This window comes from Apodemus sylvaticus, chromosome 1 (assembly GCF_947179515.1).
Source record: "Apodemus sylvaticus chromosome 1, mApoSyl1.1, whole genome shotgun sequence".
Taxonomy (NCBI): domain Eukaryota; kingdom Metazoa; phylum Chordata; class Mammalia; order Rodentia; family Muridae; genus Apodemus; species Apodemus sylvaticus.
The window spans coordinates 91,235,007-91,254,922 of NC_067472.1; the positions used below are offsets into that span (position 1 = coordinate 91,235,007).

Sequence of the window (19,916 nt, forward strand, 5' to 3'; positions counted from 1 at the left end):
ACCATAAATTAAAAAAAAAAAAAAAGTATTCATTATTACAGGAATCCCTACTGGGTGAAGCCTTGAAGGAGGTATAATGTGTCTTAAAACTTATAAAACAGGATTTGATCTAGTCATGGATGTGAAAAGTGAACTGACCTGAGGGAGAAGTGGAAATTTGTCAGATGATGAAAGAAAAGAATATTCTAGACACATCAGAACTCTGCCTCCCGCCAGTCAGTTACCAGGGCTCCATATTGGTTCTCGGTCGCCAGAGAAATCAGACTGAGGTACGCAAATATAACCCGAGACCAACATCGCGGGGGTCTAAGCCCGACGGGCGTTGGCCTGCACCCAGGCCCTGGGCTGATCGGAGGTCCACCGGGGTGCAAACCCGGCCAGGAGGTTTTTTTCCTCCCAGGCACGCACCACCACCGTTTTGCCTAAGGAAAGCCAGGGAGACCTAGCAGGCAAAACCAAACCGGCTAACAGGCATAGCTCGAGGCGGACATAGCAGGGGTCTCAGACGGTCAGGCCCCGGACTGCCCCCAGGTCCTGGGCTGCTCGGCGGGCCATCTGTGTGCCGACCCAGCCAGGAGCTTGTTTGCCAGGGCCGGCGCGCACCGCCGCCATTTTGCCTACGGGAAGCCAGAGAGACCTAGCAGGCAAAACCAAACCAGCTAACAGGCATAGCCCAAGGCGGACATAGCAGGGGTCTCAGACGGTCAGGCCCTGGACTGCCCCCAGGTCCTGGGCTGCTCGGTGGGCCATCTGTGTGCCGACCCAGCCAGGAGGTTGTTTATCGGGGCCGTTTGCGTACCACCGCCATTTTGCCTACGGGAAGCCAGAGAGACCTAGCAGGCAAAACCAAACCGGCTAACAGGCATAGCCCAAGGCGGACATAGCAGGGGTCTCAGACGGTCAGGCCCTGGACTGCCCCCAGGCCCTGGGCTGCTCGGTGGGCCATCTGTGTGCCAACCCGGCCAGGAGGTTGTTTATCCGGGGCAGTTTGCATACCACCGCCATTTTGACTACGGGAAGCCAGAGAGACCTAGCAGGCAAAACCAAACCAGCTAACAGGCATAGCCCAAGGAGGACATAGCAGGGGTCTCAGAGGGTCAGGCCCTGTACTGCCCCCAGGCCCTGGGCTGCTCGTTGGGCCATCTGTGTGCTGACCCAGCCAGGAGGTTGTTAGCCCAGCAGACTCTCCCAGCACTCTCAGGGAACTCGCGCATGCCACCATCCTAGCCACCTGACACACCCAATTAACACCCACAGCTGAGGGGAGCTTTGCACCAACATTGGCCTGCCAGGCTTTTGCCTAGACTCAGGGCCTGAGCAGCTAGGCTAGCCTTGTGTGCACCAACCCGGTTGGGAGTTCTGCTGCCCAGATCAGCCTGGGTGGCAGCACCACATATCCAAGTCCTGCAAGTGGCTAGCTGGGTTTCCGGGCGGCCAGCTGGGAGAAGTCAGTGTGCTCCAGTGAATCCAGCGGGCCCCAGCGGGAGCCTTCGGGTGCCTGCTTTGGGATCTGAACAGCCTGGGCAGCAGCACCCTGTCTACAAGCAGCGCAGGAGGTAAGCTGTGCACCAGAGGCCAACTGGGAAGGGGCAGCTTGCACTGGTGAGTCCAGCACTGACAAGAAAAACTAACACCAGTGAGAACTAGATGGCAAAAGGCAAACGCAGGAACGTCACTAACAGAAATCAAGGCAATATGGCAACATCTGAACCCAATTCTCCTCTACCAACATGTCCTGGATATCCCATCACACCAGTAAAACAAGATTTGGATTTAAAATCACTGGTCATGATGCTGGTACAGGAACACATGAAGGAGACACTTAAAGAAATTCAGGAGAAAATGGATCAAAAGTTAGAAGCCCTTGCAAGGGAAACACAAAAATCATTGAAAGAAATCCAGGAGAATACAAAAGCCAACAAGGAGGAAATGCAAAAAACACTTAAAGAAATACAGGAGAACTTTGATCAACAGGCTGAGGTCATGAAAGACGAAACACAAAAATCTCTTAAAGAAATACAGGAGAACTTTGGTCAACAGGCTGAGCTCATGAAAGAGGAAACACAAAAATCTCTTAAAGAATTACAGGAAAACACAAACATGCAAGTGAAGGAGCTAAGCAAAACCATCCAGGATCTAAAATCAGAAGTAGAAACAACTAAGAAAACTCAAAGGGAGACAACTTTGGAGATAGAAAGCCTTGGGAAGAAATCAGGGGACAGAGATACAAATATCAACAACAGAATACAAGAGATAGAAGAAAGAATCTCAGATGCTGAAGATTCCATAGAAACCATGGACTCAACAGTTAAAGAAAATGCAAAATGCAAAAAGCTTGTAACCCAAAATATCCAGGAAATCCAGGACACAATGAGAAGACCAAACCTAAGGATTATAGGCATAGATGAGAGTGAAGATTTACAACTTAAAGGGCCAGCAAATATCTTCAATAAAATTATGGAAGAAAACTTCCCTAACCTAAAGAGAGAGATGCCCATGAATATACAAGAAGCCTACAGAACTGCAAACAGACTGGACCAGAACAGAAATACTTCCCGTCACATAATAATCAAAACACCAAATGTTGTAAACAAAGAAAGAATACTAAAGGCAGTAAGAGAAAAAGGCCAAGTAACATATAAAGGAAGACCTATCAGAATCACAGCAGACTTTTCACCTGAGACTATGAAGGCTAGAAGGTCCTGGGCAGATCTCATGCAGACTCTAAGAGAACACAAATGCCAACCAAAACTACTATATCCAGCAAAACTCTCAATCACCATAGATGGAGAAACTAAGATATTTCATGACAAAACCAAGTTTACCCAATATCTATCCACAAACCTGGCCCTAAAAAGGATAATAGGAGGACAACACCAATACAAGGAGGGAAACTTCACCCTGGAAAAAGCAAGATAGTAACCTTTCATCAAACCCAAAAGAAGTTAAGCATACAAATTTTAAAAATAACGTCAAAAATGATAGGAAGTAACAATCACTATTCCTTAATATCTCTTAACATCAATGGACTTAATGCCCCAATAAAAAGACACAGACTAACTGAATGGATACGTAAACAGGACCCTACATTTTGCTGCTTACAGGAAACACACCTCAGGGTCAAAGACAAACACTACCTTAGAGTAAAAGGCTGGAAGACAATTTTACAAGCAAATGGTCTCAGGAAACAAGCTGGAGTAGCCATTTTAATATCAGATAAAATTGACTTTCAACCCAAAGTCATCAAAAGAGACCCTGAGGGACACTTCTTGCTGGTCAAAGGAAAAATACAAAAAGAAGAACTGTCAATCCTGAACATCTATGCCCCAAATGCAAGAGCACCCTCTTTCGTAAAAGAAACTTTATTAAAACTAAAAGCACACATTGCACCTAACACAATAATTGTGGGTGACTTCAACACTGCACTTTCCTCAATGGACCGATCAGGAAAACAGAAACTAAACAGGGACACAATGAAACTAATTGAAGCTTTGGACCAATTAGATTTAACAGATATATATAGAACATTCTATCCTAAAACAAAAGAATATACCTTTTTCTCAGCACCTCATGGTACCTTCTCCAAAATCGACCATATAATTGGTCACAAGACAGACCTCAACAAATATAAGAAGATAGAACTAATCCCATGCCTCCTATCTGATCACTATGGAGTAAAAGTGGTCTTCAATAGCAACAGAAACAACAGAAAACCCACATACACGTGGAAACTTAACAATACTCTACTCAATGATACCTTGGTCAAGGAAGAAATAAAGAAAGAAATTAAAGACTTTTTAGAACACAATGAAAATGAAAACACAACATACCCAAATCTATGGGACACAATGAAAGCAGTGCTAAGAGGAAAACTCATAGCCCTGAGTGCCTCCAAAAAGAAAATGGAGAGAGCATACATTACCAGCTTAATGACACACCTGAAAGCCCTAGAACAAAAAGAAGCTACTTCGTCCAGGAGGAGTAGAAGGCAGGAAATCATCAAACTCAGGGCTGAAATCAATCAAGTAGAAACAAAGAGAACCATACAAAAAATCAACAAAACCAGGAGCTGGTTCTTTGAGAAAATCAACAAGATAGATAAACCCTTAGCCAGACTGACCAAAGGGCACAGAGAAAGTATCCAAATTAACAAACTTAGAAATGAAAAGGGAGATATAACAACGGAAACTGAGGAAATCCAAAAAATCATCAGATCCTACTACAAGAGCCTGTACTCAACACAACTGGAGAATCTGGAGGAAATGGACAATTTCCTTGACAGATACCAGATACCAAAATTAAATCAGGACCAACTAGACCATCTAAACAGTCCCATAATGCCTAAAGAAATAGAAGGAGTCATAGAAAGTCTTCCAACCAAAAAAAGCACAGGACCAGATGGCTTCAGTGCAGAATTCTACCAGACCTTCAAAGAAGAGTTAACACCAATACTCTTCAAACTATTCCACAAAATAGAAACAGAAGGAACACTACCCAATTCCTTCTACGAAGCCACAATTACGCTGATACCAAAGCCACACAAAGATCCAACAAAGAAAGAGAACTTCAGACCAATTTCCCTTATGAACATCGATGCAAAAATACTCAATAAAATTCTTGCCAACCGAATCCAAGAACACATCAAAACGATCATCCACCATGATCAAGTAGGCTTTATCCCGGGAATGCAGGGTTGGTTCAATATACGGAAATCCATCAATACAATCCACTACATAAACAAACTCAAAGAACAAAACCACATGGTCATTTCATTGGATGCTGAAAAAGCATTTGACAAAATTCAGCATCCCTTCATGCTTAAAGTCTTGGAGAGAACAGGAATTCAAGGCCCATACCTAAACATAGTAAAAGCAATATACAGCAAACCAGTAGCCAGCATCAAACTAAATGGAAAGAAACTTGAAGCAATCCCACTGAAATCAGGGACCAGACAAGGCTGCCCCCTTTCTCCTTATCTTTTCAATATTGTACTTGAGGTACTAGCTCGGGCAATTCGACAACATAAGGAGGTCAAAGGGATACAAATTGGAAAGGAAGAAGTCAAACTATCATTATTTGCAGACGACATGATCGTCTACCTAAGTGACCCAAAGAACTCCACTAGAGAGCTCCTACAGCTGATAAACAACTTCAGCAAAGTGGCAGGTTATAAAATCAACTCAAGCAAATCAGTGGCCTTCCTATACTCAAAGGATAAGCAGGCTGAGAAAGAAATTAGGGAAATGACCCCCTTCACAATAGCCTCAAACAGTATAAAGTATCTTGGAGTGACTCTTACCAAACATGTGAAAGATCTGTATGACAAGAACTTCAAGACTCTGAAGAAGGAAATGGAAGAAGACCTCAAAAAATGGGAAAACCTCCCATGCTCATGGATCGGTAGAATCAATATAGTTAAAATGGCCATTTTGCCTAAAGCACTATACAGATTCAATGCAATACCCATCAAAATCCCAACTCAATTCTTCACAGAGTTAGAAAGAGCAATTATCAAATTCATCTGGAACAACAAAAAACCCCGGATAGCTAAAACTATTCTCAGCAACAAAAGAAAATCTGGGGGAATCAGTATCCCTGACCTCAAGCAATACTACAGAGCAATAGTGTTAAAAACTGCATGGTATTGGTACAGTGACAGACAGGAGGATCAATGGAACAGGATTGAAGATCCAGAAATGAACCCACACACCTATGGCCACTTGATCCTCGACAAAGAGGCTGAAAACATCCAATGGAAAAAAGATAGCCTTTTCAACAAATGGTGCTGGTTCAACTGGAGGTCAGCATGCAGAAGAATGCGAATTGATCCATCCTTGTCTCCTTGTACTAAGCTCAACTCCAAATGGATCAAGGACCTCCACATAAAGCCAGACACTCTGAAGCTAATAGAAAAGAAACTGGGGAAGACCCTTGAGGACATCGGTACAGGGAGAAAGTTTCTGAACAGAACACCAATAGCATATGCTCTAAGAGCAAGAATTGACAAATGGGACCTCATAAGGTTACAGAGTTTCTGTAAGGCAAAGGACACCATCAAGAGGACAGATCGGCAACCAACAAATTGGGAAAAGATCTTCACCAATCCTACATCAGATAGAGGGCTAATATCCAATATATATAAAGAACTCAAGAAGTTAGACTCCAGAAAACCAAACAACCCTATTAAAAAATGGGGTACAGAGTTAAACAAAGAATTCTCACCTGAAGAACTTCGGATGGCAGAGAAGCATCTTAAAAAATGCTCAACTTCATTAGTCATTAGGGAAATGCAAATCAAAACAACACTAAGATTTCATCTTACACCAGTCAGAATGGCTAAGATTAATAATTCAGGAGACAGCAGGTGTTGGAGAGGGTGTGGAGAAAAAGGAACACTCCTCCACTGCTGGTGGGGTTGCAAATTGGTACAACCACTCTGGAAATCAGTCTGGCGGTTCCTCCGAAAACTGGGCACCTCACTTCCAGAAGATCCTGCTATACCACTCCTGGGCATATACCCAGAAGTCTCCCCACCATGTAATAAGGATACATGTTCTACTATGTTCATAGCAGCCCTATTTATAATTGCCAGATGTTGGAAAGAACCCAGGTATCCCTCAACAGAAGAGTGGATGCAAAAAATGTGGTATATCTACACAATGGAGTACTATTCAGCCATTAGAAACAACGAATTCATGAAATTCTTAGGCAAATGGATGGAGCTAGAGAATATCATACTCAGTGAGATAACCCAGACTCAAAAGGTGAATCATGGTATGCACTCACTAATAAGTGGATATTAACCTAGAAAACTGGAATACCCAAAACATAATCCACACATCAAATGAGGTACAAGAAGAAAGGAGGAGTGGCCCCTGGTTCTGGAAAGACTCAGTGAAACAGTATTCAGCAAAACCAGAACGGGGAAGTGGGAAGGGGTGGGTGGGAGGACAGGGGAAGAGAAGGGGGCTTACGGGACTTTCGGGGAGTGGGGGGGCTAGAAAAGGGGAAATCATTTGAAATGTAAATAAATTATATCGAATAAAAAAAATTAAAAAAAAAAAAAAAAAAGAATATTCTAGGCAGAGGAGCAACCCTTGCAGATGAGGGTGGGGCAGACAGGTGAGACCTGTAGGGTTTACATGGGAATTGATCTTATCTCAAAATCAGCTGGAAGTAGAGAAATGACAAGACCAGACTTGTTCTGAAGTCTCCTTTTGTTGCTCTGTGAGGATGAAGTAGAGGACAGCCAGTATGGACATGATTGAATCACTCGGGTGTCTGGAGTGGTTCCTTGAACTAGGGGAGCAATGCACACTAACACAACAGGTATGGGGCGATGAGGATGCTGGCTTCACCTCTCTGGCTTGTGCATCTGTAGGCATCAAAAGGTCATTCAGTGAAATCTGAAACACCTGGTGAGTGTCACATGTGCCTAAGACTGACAGTGCAGGGGGGACATGACAGGAATTCCACTCTGAATATGTTGTCTTTGGCAGGCCTTGAAGACTTCAACCTGGGAGAGCCCTTGTCTGCATCTGTGCCACTTTCTACATTCGTCAATTACTGTGCAGTGCTGACTCTGCCTTTACTCCATCCTGGCTCAGCTCAGACCCCTGTAATTATTCCCTGTGCAACTAAAACAATCCCCTGATTCTCTCCCCTTCCAACTTCTCTACACATTTAAGTCTTTTGAGCTATCATCTCCTGAAGAGGCCCTCGCTGAACTACCCCCACCCTAACATATCCTCTCTCTGTTACATCAGGCTCACAGAGTTATTGCTTCTACAAAACACTTAGCAGCATGCCGTGTTGGTTCACTGTGTAAGACAATAGACATGCATGTCCTAGCTCTGCCCAGAGAGTGTATACACCAATAACAAGGGCACAGGTCACCTCCAATTGGGTTTCTAAATGCCATGCCCCAATATAAGAAGCCTGGGCTCTTCATGAATAGCTAATTCCAAGGCTGGACTAAGGAAAGATCAAAATGAACTCTAACCTCTTGCTACATCAGATAATAAGGAAACAGAGAATCATGGCGACAAATTAAAAAGAAACAAAAGCCAGTTTATAACAGTTTCCCAGTGACTGAATCCGATATCATGTGACCATCAATCTAAAATAAATACCACACTTGAATCATCTAATGAATTAAGAATATAGGAGACCCTAGTGATGGAAAAAAAGGAAGAACTGAGGGAGGGAGAAAATGAGTAATCTGATAGTAGAATTACAGTAAATAAATATAAAAGAAATAACAAGTTGAAAATTATGACTGATATATAAATGTAAGTTTGATGGCAAATATGGTATGACTATATTCTCAAAATCTCTCTCCACAAGTCACTCATTAACTGAAGAAAACAGCAATTTCACTATAGAAATGACAAACATTACCTGAAGAGAACAATGACAGCCTCAGTCACCAGGAGCCAGAGAAGTCCCTTTCTGTGGCTTGCTGAAATGAAGACTCTAGAGAACACAGTTGCCTGCCCAAAACATAAAGCCTAACTCCAGCCATGCAGAATACCAAACACCCAAATTAGAGGATATTCAATGTAATGACCACCTGCACCATTTAAAACCAAAAGGTCAAGAAAAAGGAAGGAGAGGAAACTAAAGAGACATGGCAGCTAGTGGTGTCCACAGACTAGAGATCCAGGAGGAAGATGGTATAGTCACAGAGGTGATGTCAAGGCTGTGATCTTTATTGTCAACTGTGCTGAAACTGAAATTAGCCATGTCTTTGTAGATGTTTCCAGAAAGGCTTAACTGAAGAATAGAGACCACCCAGACTATGAAGGGGAAGCAGGAAGCTTGTTCAGGTGAGAACAAGCACTCCACCTTCTCTGCCACCACGCTCATGTCTTCACCAATAAACAACACCCCCTCAAAGCACAAGCCAAAAATTCTCTCCTGTTCCTTAAGTTGCTTTTGTCGGGAAGGCCACAGCAATAAGAAAGGTGACTGACACAACACAGACTATACTGAGAGAGGAGCCTACCTTTCTCTAAATACACTGAAGAATCCTTATGTCTCTAATTCACTCTGAGATTAATAAGAAATATGAAAATTTTTAAATGTGTTTACACATTTAATAAAAGATATATTATGATAGCATATTTATGAGATATACATTATACAAGCAATAAAAGTGAGGATATAAGTGAGTGGGATTTATTTTCATGTTATTGGAAAGAAAGAGAAACCGTGTAAAAGAAAACAAAAGGTATATTGTGCAATCAGCTGCAAACCATGAATAAAGAGAGATTTCCTAACTAGGATTTCAACCTTTCTATATAAACCATTGAAAATGTTCAGTGCCTTGCCTGTAAACATCAAGGCCCTTTCCCAGCTCCCTGCAATGTCTGTTGTCTCATCTCCATCACTACCGAACCCTCCCCAGTTACAGTCACTAAAATCCCCCAAGTTTACCACTAAGGAACACTTGGGGTGGGGCTGGGGAGATGGTTCAGAGGCTAACCACTTGCCATCCAGACAGGAAGTGTAGGGTTTGGATCTCTAGCACATAAAAGCCAGATGGGGGCCACAGCGCAGTAGTAATCAGTGCTCAAGAGGCAGAGACAGGATCCCTGTGGCAATCTTACTAGCTAGGCTAGCAACATAGGTAAGCACTGGGTTCAGCAACTCAGCAAAGAATGTGGAAAGTTTGAGGAAGACATCCCATAAGCACACAGATGCCTGCACACACAGACACAGACACACACACACACACACACAGCCTAGCACTTTAGCACATACTGGTCTCTCTGCTACAACATCCTCCTCTTCACTTACTAAAACTAACTAGGTTTCAGGGTGCACAGCACAGGTGCCATCTCTGGAAAGGCCACTCCAATATCCACAGCTGGAAAGGACCCAGCCTGTATGGACCATACCCGCAGATGAGCCTCGGTGTGTGGGCCTGTCATGTCACATGCTCAGATGGCGACTTGGTGACTGCAATGCTCCTTTGTCCCTCTATCTCATTCATGTTTTACCTGAACTCTAGCATAACAAGGGTCTCAATATGTCAGATATGAAATAGTGACTCAGTATTAACCAAACTTCTAGATTTGTCTCTGAGTTCTTCATTTTCCTCAAAACACACAGAGGGGCGAGGGAAAAAGGGCTTGCTTTTTTGTATGTTTGTTTGTTTGTTTGTTTGTTTCCTAGAAGGAAGGGGAAGTACAGGGACGGTAAGAACACAGCAAGCTCAGAGGCTGAGGAGAACTGGCATCCACCTCTCTTGCCAGTCCAATGTTCTTTCGCGAAAGTGGATGGGACAGGAAGCAGGGAGATTGTCTTTCAGGGTTTGTTTATTCAGGGTATGTTTATGCTAGGCTTCAAATAGCTTTCCTGTCTCTAGTATTCCTGCTGTAATAAGACACATCCATTTTACAGGTCAGCAAACTAAGACTGGGCATCTTTCTGCCTACAAGGCTTGTGTGCTTTTCTTCTCACAGCTCCAGGGTATGCTAGCCACCTCTGACTCCATTAGGATGATGACCAGGATGAAATGTTCTATCCCACAATGGCATCTGTTAAACCAACAGGGCATACAGGCCCACAACGCAGCTCACACTCTCAGACCACACTTCACAGGCTTTCCAAACCCAGATATTTGGTTTGTAAGACTAGCCTTCCATTTTTTCCAATGCAAACTGAACACTATACACAATTACTCAGCCAAACCGCTGACGCCGACAGACACTGCATCACGCCTGGCAGAGTCCTGTCTGCCCAAAGACAACCTCAGGGGGATCTGGGACACCCCAGAGCTTGGCACTGGGGGGGTCCCTAGAGCTGGAGGAGGGGAGCTTGAACTGGCTGGATCTTGGAGCTTTGGTGGAGGCTACATTCCAAGAACAGAGATTATTCCAGGGAAGAATAAAACCACAGAAACCCAATGTGCCCCACCCCATGATGTTGGGTGGGAGATCCTCACCTCTTCTGAGGCCTTCTCTCACCATGCACACCTGTGTCCCAGGGAGTGACTATCCCCACTTGGGAAGGCCAGGGAGACTGCTCAGCCACAACTTCCGGGTACCTGAGAGAGACAAGCCCTTAGCACCTCCCCTAGTTTACCTGAAGAGGTAGTTCTTCCTACTTTAGGGCTTCCAAATGGGGCAGTTCTCTGCTCCGCTTGGTGGCCAGTAGCCATCCACCACAGACTCTAGAGTGGCAGGCCTGGCAAGGGATGATAGCTGGCTCTACCCTTGGGCTTATTTGATCTTGCTATACTTCCACTTTCTTGTGTCTAAAATGCAAGAACTCATTTTAAAAGATGACAAAGAGGTTTCACAAAGCAAAAGATTCAAAGACCCAAAGCCAGAGAACTGGGAAATTGCACTTGAACATTCTGACATACTGTACGATGCTCTCTTGCTGTTTTGAAGCCTGCTTCCCAGGTCAAGTTTCAGTGTCGGGAAGTCAACAGAGCATAACCAGAACAAATGCTCAGCAGAGGTGCAGTGTCCTTTTTGAGGTTACATTTGTATAGAAAGGACCAAAGCCACTAAACCTTACCCAGTAGCAGGCTCAGGGTATTTCTGTTTTCTTCTTCTGTGGCGAAATTCTCCTCATACAGTTAGCCTTGAATATGAGCAATGGCCATCAACATGGTTGGATTAGCATGCCTGGAGAAGCAGTCACCCACACAGGGCTTAAAAGGCCACCATTAGGCACTCCAACTGTGCAAGCTTAGCCCTGGCCATGGGTCTTTCCCAAACACAGCAGCCTCTACATGTAGAACAAACCTCTCAGTACAGATTGGGGCTTTCACCAGCTTTGTGCTAGTCTCAGCACTGCCCTGGTCTCTACCAGTAAGAGCTAACAAATGTCTTTCTATCTGATAGACTTGGGATCCTTCAGTAGAGAGAGATGGCACTCAACATCATCCTGTGACCTTCAGACCAAGGGGAGGAGGGAGTCAAGATAACCCGTCATGAGCTGAGTGCCCTGCATAGCCTGAACTCCCACAGTCTTCATTCCAAGCTCTGTCTCCACAAGGCCTCAATCACACAGAGGGAAGCAGGGCTCAGACCCAAGAGACACAGTCTTCCTAGTAAAGCCCTGGGCAAGGCAGGGTCACATGGGGAAGGGGCAGTCATGGGGCCATGGCCAGGTTCAGGGCAAGGATCAAATCCCTTAGGGCACCCACACACTAGGGCTTTTGAGACACAGAGGGGCTGACAGCTGAAGCCCTCAGAGCAGGGGAGCTGATCAATGCCCCAATTCATTCCAGACAATCTCCATTGTCTGAAGCAGCACAGAGATCACCATTATCTCCACCAGGCACTAAGGAGAAAAGCCCAAGACATAGTTACCAATCAGAGCTCAGGGACAGAAGTCACAATTGAGACATGTGAATTAAAAATTAGATGAAATATTTCCAACTTGGGATGTGTCAAAAAAAAAGAAAAGAAAAAGAAAAGAAAAGAAAAGAAAAGAAAAGAAAGAAAGAAAGGAGGAAAGAAAAAAGAAAGAAAGAAAGAAAGAAAGAAAGAAAGAAAGAAAGAAAGAAAGAAAGAAAGAAAGAAAGAAAGAAAGAAAGAAAGAAAGAAAGGAAGGAAGGAAGGAAGGAAGGAAGGAAGGAAGGAAGGAAGGAAAGAAAGAAAGAAAGAAAGAAAGAAAGAAAGAAAGAAAGAAAGAAAGAAAGAAAGTCCACACAATGTGGCTTCAATCTTCAGAGACTAACAAAATGCTTGCTTGCTGCTTATCTTTTTTTAATTATCATTTCTTCTATAAAGAAAAAGGGAGTTTACAATTAAAGAAATGTAGTCTATAAAGTTATTAAAGTAGAAGCCAAACTCAAGTGATGACTCTTCTTTTTTTTTTTTTTTTCTTTTCCAGCATTTTTTTTTGTCTTTTTTTTTTATTTGATATAATTTATTTACATTTCAAATGATTTCCCCTTTTCTAGCCCCCCCCCCCCACTCCCCGAAAGTCCCGTAAGCCCCCTTCTCTTCCCCTGTCCTCCCTCCCACCCCTTCCCAGTTCCCCGTTCTGGTTTTGCCAAATACTGTTTCACTGAGTCTTTCCAGAACCAGGGACCACTCCTGCTTTCTTCTTGTATCTCATTTGATGTGTGGATTTAATGTAGTAGAATGGAGCACTAGGAAACCAGAGTTCAAAGGGAAGGCACTTCCTTGTCTCTGCAGCAAGCCTGCTAAGCTCCTCACAGCCCTTATTTGCCACCTCTACGGGTTAGATCTAGAACTGCAACAAAGGAAAGATACCCTAGTGCTACAATTGATGCTGGATCATTTCCCTTTTCAACAGACAGGAGGGCAGTCTGTAGGCCAACTCACAAACACTGTCTTCCCTAACTTCCCAGCCAAAGAAGCACAATGAACATGGACACATCACAGAAACCCATGAAGAGGAGGATGCCTGGGGCAGAAGAGATCTAGAAGTCACAATGGGATAATAACCATAAATGTAGGTACCAGCCTGAACATTTGGGGGGGCACTCAGTGTCCCAAGCACTGTTATTAGTGTCCTCGGTGGTCTCCACATAACTGCAGAAGGTGAGGGGGTGTTGAAAAGTCTGCCCCTCAGCAGCTGAGGCTGGGTGACTGAAGCCCAGGAACAGAAGGAATGGGTCCCGTCCCGCTCTGCATCCCACCGCATCCCACCGCCAGCCCAGCCCCACGGCCTCACTGCTCTTCTGCAGCTGGATGGACTGAAGCCATGAACTTGAGTCTGGAGGAGGCTAAGGGAGCAAGCTGAGGCTTACTCACATCCTCCCTTAGCCCATCTCACCTCTAAAAGCACAACTGCTGTGTCTCAGACCCAGACCTTAAGGCCAAAGAGTGCTTTATGGCTGGGCCACATGGACAACCCTTGTGTAGATAAGATGAGATAACCAAAGGCTTCCTGTCTTAATCCCCAGCCAAAGCCCTCAGTGGAAAATATTCCCCTACTGAGACCAGTTTTCTGAAACTATTTTTCAGAGATGACCAATGAAGGATACAAGAAGCAGAAGGGGGTGAGGTTAGAGGCCATGTCAGGGTCAAGTCCAGGCTATGTGGGCTCGCCACACGAGTGCATACTGAATACATGCCACTTGTCATGGGTGTACAACCTGTGTGGAGTGTGGCTGCACTGTGTGTGTATTTAACTGAATGTCCCCTGTCCCCTGTCTCTCTAGTTATGAAAACGGAGTCCCACCCCCAGTCCTGTGGAGTAATATCAGTCAGAATTCCATTCACACTGATATTGGATTAGAGGTTTGCGCTCCAGTGTGGCCCAGAGCCCCGAGAAACCAAATCTGCATGACCTACAAGCAAGACATCCCAGTTGAGGACAACAGCTGGGGACAAGTCAGGTCACCCCAGAAAGTGTGAGTTCAGATATCTATTGCTCTTTATCCCCACCCTCTGTTACTGCTCTCTCAACTTCAACCTGCATCCTGCAGGTTTAGACACCTTCCTTTCCCCTACATAGAGGCTTCATTTCCACGCTCATCGCTAGACCCACCTGTGTGCCACGCCTTCGGGCATGCTTCAGAACACAGATATACACACACACACATGCGCGCGCGCGCGCACACACACACACACACACACAGGCACGCACGTGGTAGAAAATTCCACATGATGACATCCCATGCTCCACATACTCCCTCCCACTGACACCCACTCCTACTCACAAACACTTACACTGACACAATCATACCTGCTATCCTAGAAGTCACACCGTGCTAGCAGCTCCAGCCCCAGCCCCTGGATCCAGCCTAAGGAGCTAGCCATGCCCTCTGCTTACTTACTCTGATCTTACAAGGCAAAAAACACTGTGTGCAGAGTCCAGCGATGGGTGACAGCTCACAGCAGCAGGAACTCCAGAAGCTTGGCGCAAAGTGGCCGCGGGGGCGCTGGGGACTGCACTGCCGTCGGCCCCCGCCGCTTCCCCCACCCCCAATCCCAGGCTCTTCCCTGGCGGCGCGCACCCAGCCAAAGGTTTGTCCCGCGCCAGGCACCGTGGCCTGCAAGGCTCCGCCGGGGCGCGAGGGCTATTTCGGAGCCCCTGGCCACGGTGGAGACCGCGCGCTGTCATCTGTGGGAGCTCTGGAATGAGAACGTGGTCGGGTCTAATTAGAGACCCGGCTCACCCCTGGGCTGGGCCATCACCCGGAGGCTCCAGAGCCGGCCAGGCGAGGGCGCCCACATGTGTCCTGCATGCCAACATCTGGAGTGGGGAAGGGACTATGCTGCCACGATAGGTTTTCTGGAGCTGGAAGAAAACAAGGAGAGATTTGGGCCCAATTTACATCCCTGCGGGGGGAGCGGCCTCGCTGCACAGCCCGGGGAATGAGACGGGGTTTGACCACTGCAGGTGCTTCCCTTTGGAAATTCAGTTACCTACTTAAGTCACCCTCCAAATCACAGACTTGCCAAAAATGACAGGGGGTGTTGACGAGAAACCCGGGCCACCTTACCCTCACCCCTGGCCTCCATGTCAGATGGCTAAGCCCACAGAAGTCTGGTCCAGGCCCAAAAGTTCTGGAATGCTGCATTTTTAGACCAAAAGGAAGCTTCTAGTTCATTCCATCCAATGCCTTCCACTCTGCCATGAATCCCCAGAGCCTGAAAAGTCTCTACCTTGGTAGATTGCCAAGAAAAGACAGTTCTCCACCACCTGGGGCCCTGGCAGGAGGTTTGCTTACATTACATGTTCAGAGAGAGGAGGCTCAGTACCACCTCCGCGGTACAACGTCCTCAGCTCTTGATGCTCCACCGCCCTGCTCCTCGCTTCAGGCTCTGCCTGGCACTGCTGCTGCCTGGCCTTGGGCATACCACAGCTTTGACAGCAAATCATCCACCTTGGCTTTCTAGGAGCTTGGGGCTGCAGGTGGCTTGGTCATTCCCAGGAAAAGCCAAGTTTCAATTCCAGCCTGCTTCCATCCAAACATCATGACTTTGCCTCTAGTTATGTGAGAGGACTTCAGTCCAGTATTTGAGGATCTGTCTCCCTCCTTGGAACAAGGCTGGAGCCTCTAGGCCAGCATTGACTGGGTGCTGACATTGCATCACACCTTCCTCAAGCCGGCAGGTCACAGAATTGTCTCTCCATTTTGGTGAAGAGGTACTCAAATAACCTAGACGCTGTCCTTTCTCCTGTCCTTCCTCTGCTACCTACTTCCAGCTGTATCTGAGTCAAGTCACTCAACTACTCTGAGTTTTGCTTTTTCCACCCATATAACCATGTCTGCCTGCTCATAAGGTGTGTGAAAGCTTGGGAAATAACCAGGGAGGCTAAGATGGGTTGCAGCATGTTAGAAGTGAGCTTGAATCTTAAGCAGCATCCCTGTTAGCAAGAGGCCTCAGAGGGCTTTGATTTCTGAATCTGAGTCTAATCTTGTACCTATATTTGAGAGTAAGGTTTGCTACATGTACTCTGGAGGAACTTGTAGTTGAAACTTCAACCCAACACACATACACACATGCACATCACACACACATAACCCACGCATACACAAACATATATACACACAGACACATATGCACATATGTATACACACATGTATACCCATAAATATAAACGTACATATACATACCCCAAAACACATACATGCATGCATAGATACACCCACATATTTGTATATTATGTATAACATGCATACATACATGCACATGTACATAGGAGCACACATAAGTACACACACATAACACATATATACATGTGTATACGTATACAGACACATGCATGCACCAATGCATACTTATATATGTATACACACAAATTCATACACATACACACACACACCCTTCCCAGATACCTACAACACAGCACAGCCTCCTGGACTCCTGGACTCCCCATAAGCCCCAGTTGCCTGGGCCTTCTCCGGTGGAGTCTCCATGCCCTGGGGGCCGCCTCATGGTTACGGCCTTGGCTGTAGTGATTCAGGTATTCTTACAGAGGCCCCTGTGAGCAGCTATATTCTCTCCACCCATTCTTCTGAGCCACGGACCTGAGAAGGCCTGAGAGTCAAAGCAAAGGCTAATGAGCAGACTTTCAAGGCTGCCCCAGGAGCTCAGAGTTAGAGTATCCTCCTCTGTACCTCCTCCCCTAGCCTCGGTCTGCTTGGCTCCCCAGAACTGCCCTGCTTAATTCTTAATGGAAATTCCATCCTCTTTGCAGGCTTTAGCTGGCTCGGGGAGCCCAGGCATGAGCCAGCAGCAGACTCCGCCCGAAGAGAAGGGGGCCTGCCTGGCCATATAAGCACATACAAATGTTCACATACACGTGGGCAGGGACAGTCACAGAGCCAGATCTTCCCCAGACACAGCCACGCACTGAAGGAAAGCAGGACTTTTGTTACTAAGATTTCACATAGTACTCCAGACCTATGCTTCAACATCCTACCAGCAACAAGTTCGGTATCATTCCCATTTTACACACAAAGAAACCGAGGCAGGGGACTACTGCTCATGTGAGGCATGTAGTGACCATCCTTACACACGGTACCAGGAGCTGTGCAGACAGGAACATGTTCTTTGCGTTCTGAGACCTTAGTGACTTTGCATCTGTCATTTCCACTACACAGGCAGGGAACACTGCGGGTCAGGTGGTCGAATTGTACATCTCGCCTCACAGCGGGCGATATAAAGGGTGTGGTGGCTGCAATGTGACATACCTCTCGCTGGGCCATGTGTTTGGACAGGCATATGTTCTCCAGCCTTGGTGCTATTTTGGAAGGCTGTGGAGCTGTCAGGGGTGGGGCCTAGTCCGAGAAGTAAGTTGTTTGAGGACAGGACCTGTGGGTTACGGCCCAGCCCCACATTTAGCTAGTTTGATCACTCTGGCTCTCTGCTTCCTGGTTCAGAGTTGAGGGATGAGGAAACTCCACTCTGCCTGCTCTTCAGTGCCTCCCCCCCCCCACCAAGGCAAACGGTACCCTCAAACCATGAGCCCAACTATTTCTTCTCTTAAGCTGCTTCTTACCAAGTTTCTTTTTTGGTGGCAATGACAAGGAAAAATAACTAAAATAAAGGCATAAAGATGTTCATGGGAATCCACAGGATGCACAGGAGACTCACATACCCTAAGTATAATCACAGATACCTTATGGCACCTAAGCAATTAGGGATCTGGGAATCTTGTCCAGAACCGCATCACACAGATGTCTATTCCAGCCTAACTCCAGGTCTTTCTACTCCTGAAGCAGCTCTCCTCCATCCACTAGCTTACATGTTATATCTGCAAACAGAATGGATTCCCAAATGGATGAAAGACTTGAGGTTTACCATCTACTCAGCCAGGTCCACAGCCAATACCGAGGCTTACTCTGGGTCCAGCTTTCCCCACGTTTTCTGCCTTTTCTGTAAGAGGAGGCCCAGTCCTACACATCCTTCTAATTCAGTCACATGCCAAGGAGCCCTGGGAGAATATAAGTGTACTAGTACCGCCCATGGGCTGCTCACGGAGCTACCAAGCCCAACAGTGTGAGTTCTGCTCTCCAGACTTAGGTGAGGCTGGAGGGAGCGGCGTCATTCAAAACAGAGCCATGCTCCAGAGAGATGATGAAGAAGAGAGAGGGTTCAGCAGTGATTCAGGGAAACCATTAGAAGCCTGAATTGCTGGGAGAAGACATGCGCAGAAGCCAAGATCAGTCCAGCTCAGGAATGTGGGCGCTGCCTGAAGCCTTCCTGCTCCACTAACAGCATCGACAAGCTGGGCAAGAGACATGCATCCCCCGCAAGCAATCTCCAAAAGATCAAGCCCAGGGAGGCCTGAGGATGACTTTGCATGGTAGCCCAGATTGAGGGATTTGTAACCTTCAATATCATTCGTCTAGTTACTCTGACCAAATATCTTTTTTTTAAAGATTTATTTATTTATTATATGTAAGTACACTGTAGCTGTCTTCAGACACCAGAAGAGGGTGTCAGAACTCTTTACAGATGGTTGTGAGCCACCATGTGGGTGCTGGGATTTGAACTCATGACCTTCGGAAGAGCAGTCGGTGCTCTTACCTACTGAGCCATCTCTCCAGCCCCTGACCAAATATCTTAAAGAGCATTTCAAGGGAGAGTGGGCCGCTTTGTCTCACTGTTTGAAGGGACACAGTTTATGACTCAGTATATTTGGCTTCACCAGGACAAGGGGCTGAGGTTCTTATTTTATATATCAGCACAGACCTGGCCGCCAGGTCCTCCCAGGATCCCTCAGTACCAATCTGGCATACCCTGCCCCCAACCCTGAACTTCCTAGAGGCTGGGCTGCCCTTCCCCCCCGCCCCCAGGCACTTCCCTATATAACCCAGACATTTTGGTCTCTCTGTCCTTATGTGTGCTCTGCCTTTCTCTTCACCCTTTCCTCTTGCCCCCTCCTCATGACAATAAACCTACCTATGTATGTATGTATGAGCCTTAATCTGTCTTAAATTGGCTCATTTCACCAGTAAAGAAATAACTAATCACAGAAGGTGTAGTAGAGGACTCTGTTCATTGTGGTGGGAGCTTACAGCATGGCAGAAGCTGGTCCAGGGTGGCAGCAGTTGGTATTCCTCACCTCCTCACATCTTGGCAAGAGAACTGACATGAGGGGGGACCAGGTTATAAAACCTCAAGGCCCACCCTGTGAAACCTACTTCTTTCAGTGAGGGCTGCACCTCTAAAGAGTTCTAATCTTCCAAAGCAGCAAGACCCCAAGTTTTCAAATACATGAGGCTGTGGGGGACCTTTCACATTCAAATCACAATACCTCCTTCAATCAGATCAGGAAGTACAGTAAAGCAGGCTCAGGGACGGGAAGACTCAGCCCAGGAATTTGCATTTTTAAAGAATTCATTTGGAGATTACACTTAAGAACCTTCTATTACAAGAGAAAGTCAGGGCTCAATTCAGTTCAAATCTAAACTTTCAATCTAACTCCCAAGAATCCAGTCTTGAGGACAGTTAGTTCTT

General features: G+C 46.0%; 1 protein-coding gene across 1 annotated transcript in view; it reads right to left on the reverse strand.

The window, feature by feature from the left end:
• The window catches only part of Insc (INSC spindle orientation adaptor protein), a 109,705-nt gene extending 94,837 nt beyond the window's left edge, over nucleotides 1-14,868 (reverse strand). The window contains exon 1 of the mRNA XM_052200843.1: nucleotides 14,777-14,868. The gene's annotated coding sequence lies outside the window, so the exon portion shown is untranslated. The remainder of the gene's footprint in view (nucleotides 1-14,776) is intronic.
• Between the last annotated feature and the right edge of the window lie 5,048 nt (nucleotides 14,869-19,916).